Raw genomic sequence first — 6,000 nt, 5'->3', positions numbered from 1 at the left:
AATACAGCTGCTGAACTAAATATAAGAGAACACTTAAAACTAAGTTACAAGGCTGATTTAAGAAAATAAACAATCAATAAATTACGTTAATTTGACACCTTCCTCCCCCTCAAAAAAAAAAAATTATTCAAATAGTAATAAATTTTTTTAGTACCACAATCATATTACATACTAGAAGCTAACCATATAGACAACTTAATCTAAAACATCCTGCAAGGAAAAAAAAAAAAAAAAAAAAAGAACTTAATCTAAAATATCCTGCAAGGGAAAAACAATAAGGTGAAGCAAAACTCGGAACATAATGAAACAGACTTAAGACAAAGCCCGAATCCATACATCATTTTAAACATGATTAAAATTGACTACCTTAAATATAATTTTCAATACAAACCCCGAAGGAGAAATGAGAAGGGCGAGGTGAGAAGAGAAAGAATAACCAGACTTACATCCTAGAAAGGGCATCAGGAATACAGTTATCAACACCCTTAACATGCTTAATACTTAAAGGAAACTCCTGCAGCTGAAGAGCCCACGCAGAATCCTCTGGTTAGAACCTTTCATTCTTTCGATGAACACCAAAGGGTTATGGTCCGTCCAAATTTCTACGGAAAGGAAAAATTAGTAACATATGGTTTGAAAATGAACCAAGGTACGAATTAAAGCTAGTGCCTCCTTCTCGATGGTAGAATACCTTCTCTCAGCATCCAGCACTTACGACTAAAGTAGGATACTGGACGCACTTCACCATCTTCATGTCTTTGAAAAAGTACTCCACCTATACCCACATCACTGGCATCTACAGCCACAATAAAACGGTTTTCTGAAAGTCAGGAGACGGTAGAATTGGGGTTTTTTTAGAACATCAAGACAGGGTTAGACATCAAGACAAGTTTTCAGTTTTAAAAAAGATTCCTCACATTGAGAAGACCATACAAAACTTTTTTGTCCCTTCTGCAATAGTTGAGTAAGGGGCTGAGCAATGTCAGAGAAGTTCCGATGAATCGCCTATAATAACCCAACATACCTAAAATTCTCCGGACCTCCCTAACATTGCGCGGCCGCCCTTTGCAAATTTAATAGAGCCTCGAGGTTAGCTTGTTTAGGAGTAACCCGGACCCAAACCAACCTCGTGACCTAGATAACACCTTGGCTTTACCAAATTCACATTTACTCAAACTTACAACAAGACCAGCGGCTCTCAAGGCCTCAAATACCTTCTTTAACCTCACCAAATGAGTCCGCCAGTCATTGCTGTGAATAACCAAATCATCTATATAAATTTCTGTACCCTCCAGACCACATATAACTCGATTCATCAACCGCTGGAAGGTACACGCTGCATTTTTCATCCCAAAGGGCATTACCTTACATTCGTAAAGCCCAAAGGGCGTAACAAAAGCGGAAATCTCACGAGCTCGATCCGATAGGGGAACCTGCCAATACCCCTTTAAAAGATTCCAATTTAGTTATAAACTTAGCAGTCCTATCGATCAAGACAGTCCTCGATACGAGGGCAAAAGGGAAAGAGGTCATTCTTTGTATTAGCATTGACCTTGCGGTAGTCCACACACATGCGAAACTTGCCCGTCAGCTTTCTTAACAAGTACAATAGGTGAGCTCCAAGGACTTACCGAAGGTCTAATTAATTCATGCTCCAACATATACTTTATCTCCTTCTCGACAATATCACGTTTTTTCTGGATTTAGTCGATAAGGACTTTGTTTGACTGGGGAAGCACTGCCCACATCAACATCGTGTTGGAGCAAGGTCGTTCTACCTGGAGAGGCCTGAAATAAGTCTGAAAAAGAAGATATTAATTTTATCATGTCATCCTTCTGAATACCCTCCAGATGCTCCAAAAACCCTTTTCTAAAGTTTCCAAATTTTGCATATTAACTGTAAGAGCATCTGAAGATACCTGGCAAAACAAGTCGGCTGGTTCTTCTAACGTGGGTTCTAACACTAGAGACACTGCTCATATACTATAGCTAGGGGTCAAGTCTACCAACTGTGTAAGATTTCAATCTATTAATGTGGAATATCCGACACTTACGTTTGGTCCCAGGAGCTTCCACTTCATAATTGACATCAGACAATTTCCGAAGTACCTTCCAAGGCCCCTTATACCTAGGTTCCAGAAAATTGTCAGAGTCTGTACTCAAAACCAAAACAAGCTCACCAGGCTCAAACGAACGTGCCTTACTCTTCTTATCATAATTTTCCTTCATTGAGGCCTGAGACAACACCAAATTATCCTGGGCAAATTTCCAGGCAGCTGATAATCTACTTTCTCGGTCCTCAACGAACTCACCCACATTCAATACTTTCTTATGACTAACCTCTAGGCAACTCATGGAAAAATTTCTAGAGGACCACGTAACCTTGTGTCCAAAAAAATCAAACTCAAATGGAGCTACCACCTGTGGAAGAATTGGGATGATTACGTATAGCAAAGAGAGCAAAGGGTGAAGACCTTTATCCCAATCCTCGCCTTGCTCATAACAGTACTTTTTTAGAATAGACTTAAGGGTTTGGTGGAACCTTTCCACTACGCCCTGACTCTCTGGGTGGTAAGGTACACTGGTAATGTGCTGAATGGCCAGTTCAGCACATTTTACCTTTAATACCTTGCTCGTGAAATTAGTTGCCACAATCTGTTTGAATTTTACGAGGCAACCCATACCTGGAAAAAAAAGTCTTAGCTTTTCAAACACTACTTTGGATGTAATTTTCTTTCATAGGAAAAGCTTCAGGAAACCTAGACGCTCTGTCCATTATAGTCAAAAAGATAAGTAAATCCCGATTTAGTTCGGGGCAAGGCGCCAAAACCACATCAACAACCAACTCGGCAAAAGGATCCCCAATTGCAGGAATTGGATGCAAAGGGGCTTTAGGAATAGGTTTATTAGGTGTTCTTTACCCATTACTTGACATGTTTCACAACTTCCTACAAATTTCTTCACTGAGGATTTTCAAATCCTGGCCACAAAAATATTTTGCCAATCTACTATGTGTTTTGCAAACTCCAAAATGGCCAGAACGGAATCCTCATGAGCTAAACTAAGGACCATCATTCGATAGTTTGAAGGTACCACAATCTGTTCTACCCGAGAGGTTTGGTTCAAGCCGTGATCCACAGACGACTAACTCTACACAACAAACCTCTAATCACACAGAACCTTGGTTTTGTTAAATCATCCGTACCTCCTAATTCATAATTGAATTCAGCCTTCTGAGCTTCAATAAAGCTTACACGATCACAATCAGGATTAAATATTTCATTCATAAAACTACTACTACTACTACTACTACCTACAGACCGGGTCTCTCTACCTCTACCTCTAAACTACTAAAGTTTAAATTATCCTCATCCTGTAAGGCGGCAACAGCCTTTGCAGAAGCTCGAGTGGTAATTGCCACAGGACTTGCAGTTACGGACACTATTGGGAATAATTCATAACCTCGGGCATCCAACATATCATTTCCCAAAATGCCGTCAATACCAGGGATGGGGAGCTTTTCTACCACTGCAATTCTGTCACCTTGTGATTACCCTGGAAGAATGCCTCTACCTCCACCACTGTATCAGGGAACCCACCCAGTACCACATAATTTCCAGAAAGCTCACCAAAACATCCTTCAAAAACCTTTGACAACACCAATGATCGAGCAGACCCAGTGTCCCTTAAGAAGTTCACTCTGACAACTTTACTATCAACAACCAAACTGCCAGGCCAATATATTTGTCAAAAAAGTCACAAAGGAGAGCTAGTAGGGCGATTGATTTATTTCACCTCCACTACCGCTAAAACCTAACCCTTCCTTCAGTTCCTGGGGAACACTCAACTTCAGTATTAGGGGGTAGTAGGGGCGGGGCATTGGCTATCAAAGATACGGGGACGTTGTTACCTCCCCTTCCGTTCCGCTGGAGATACCTCCTCCGGGCAGGACACCGAGCTTGAAAGTGCCCCTGCTCGTGACACCAAAACAAGTTCCCCTATCTACCAACATTATTAGAATTTTGGTTACTCTTGGAAAAACACCCGAGTGTTCCTTCCACTCGTGTATTTCCCTGGCTAGCTTCAACCTTTGTTCTAAAGGGGTTATTGGATCTCCAATCATTGTTCGGCCTGGCAGGCTGGGATTTAAAGATGATGGGCCAAAACTACTGTTACCTACACTGTGTTAAAATATATTCATCAGCTATCTGAGCGGCTTTACTTAAGTTACACGCTTTAATACCTCCTCCAGGTGAATTCTAAGTTCCTTACTACATGTTTTTTTAAATTCCTCAAGTAGCATCAGCTCCCTCAAGGAGGAGAAGGAGACCACCTGACGACTCTTTACCCAGTCATCAAACTGCTCCTCCTTAAGACGGGCATACTCTACATAAGACATAGTATTGGGCTTCATAGAAGTTCGGAATTTCAGGCGATAAGCCTCAGGGACCAAGTCATATGCCTTGAGAATCAACGCTTTAACCTTACTATAATCTCTGGCTACACTCTCTTCCAAAGCATTATATTGGCGAATGGCCTTGCCTACTAAACCTGCATTGAATTAGTACAGTCCACATCTCAGTGGGCCAAGACAACCTAGTGGCCACCCGCTCAAAAGCCTTAAAGAACTCCGGCACATTACCCTCATCAAACACGGGCACCAACTTCAATGCGCACTCATGTTAAACCTATCGGAAGGACGGTGGGAGTACTGTTAAAGTCAGGGTTAGCTCGCAACCTAGCCAAGTCTAAGTTAATTCTAGCCATTTCCAACTCATGGCGCCTCGCCTTCTCATTCTCTTCGAATTGTACCTTCAATAATTCTATTCTTTTACAAATTATACTAAGGTCCTCATTTTCAGGATTCACCACAGACTGTACTGGCTCTGGCTGTACCTCTACAAAGGGGTTATTAGAAACTTTAGTTTTTACTGTTAAATTAGCTGGACCATTATACATAACCCACCGTACGAGGGTGGTCCTCAAATAGTGACAGCCCAGGATTAACACTGACCTCTTCATCAACAGAATTATCTTCTCCAGAAGTTCCACTAATCATATCCCTAGCCAAATCCTCACCCTCAGCTATACCACGAGCCACCATCGCCTTAACAGACAACAACAACTGAGCCTTAGTGTCCGTGGGTCTAAAAGAAATAGTTAACCAACGAGCACAACTCCTCAAATGCTCTTTACTAATATGGCAAGATATTTTAAGCAGTCAGCAGAGCCCAAAAATTCGGCTGGGTCAAAAACAAAGTCTTCCATAGTGAATTACCTACAAGGGGGGAAAGTAAGGCAAGCAACAAAACCAAATTAAATATTGCAACCTATCCCAGAGTTGCTCCACAAACCCAAACTCTGTGCACACCTGCGTACGATCCTGTCACGGTCGCCAAATTGTTACGACCCCTTTGGCCGTAATACAGGTTTCTTTATATGTTTCAATAATCACAGGATCGTAGACAGTAAGAAAGTACACAGGGTATTGAGGAATGTGGGACACAAACACCAGAACAAAATTAACAATATTTAATTACAAAATACACTAACACTAAATAAGCCTTGTGAGGAAACTTAACATTAAATATACAAAATACAAGGAGCAAATAACAGCTCACAAGGACTCCTAATACTGAAAGCTAACCTAAACAAAAGTAAAAAGAATATAAATATGCCAAAGCTCAAACTAATAATAACACGGGCCCAATAATAAAACCACTAGCCTACAAAATATAAGAAAGAAGGAAGACCAGAGAAAATGAAGTTAGGAAAACCTTAAATCTCCTACCTAACCGTGGCAATTCTAAACTTAAAACTAATTCAAATCAAACATGTGAGGCGGGGCAAAAATACCAAATACCGACCATCAATATAACATGCATATATATATATATACAAATATGATTAATGTTTGATTACGCAGATCCTCGAGTACAACGAAGTGCACAGGAGTTCACGGAGGTTGCTTCTACCTCCCGGCAGCTAAACAGGGGAGCT

Source organism: Macrobrachium nipponense, chromosome 31 (assembly GCF_015104395.2).
Source record: "Macrobrachium nipponense isolate FS-2020 chromosome 31, ASM1510439v2, whole genome shotgun sequence".
Lineage (NCBI taxonomy): Eukaryota > Metazoa > Arthropoda > Malacostraca > Decapoda > Palaemonidae > Macrobrachium > Macrobrachium nipponense.
Note: the sequence above shows the minus strand (reverse complement) of the source record.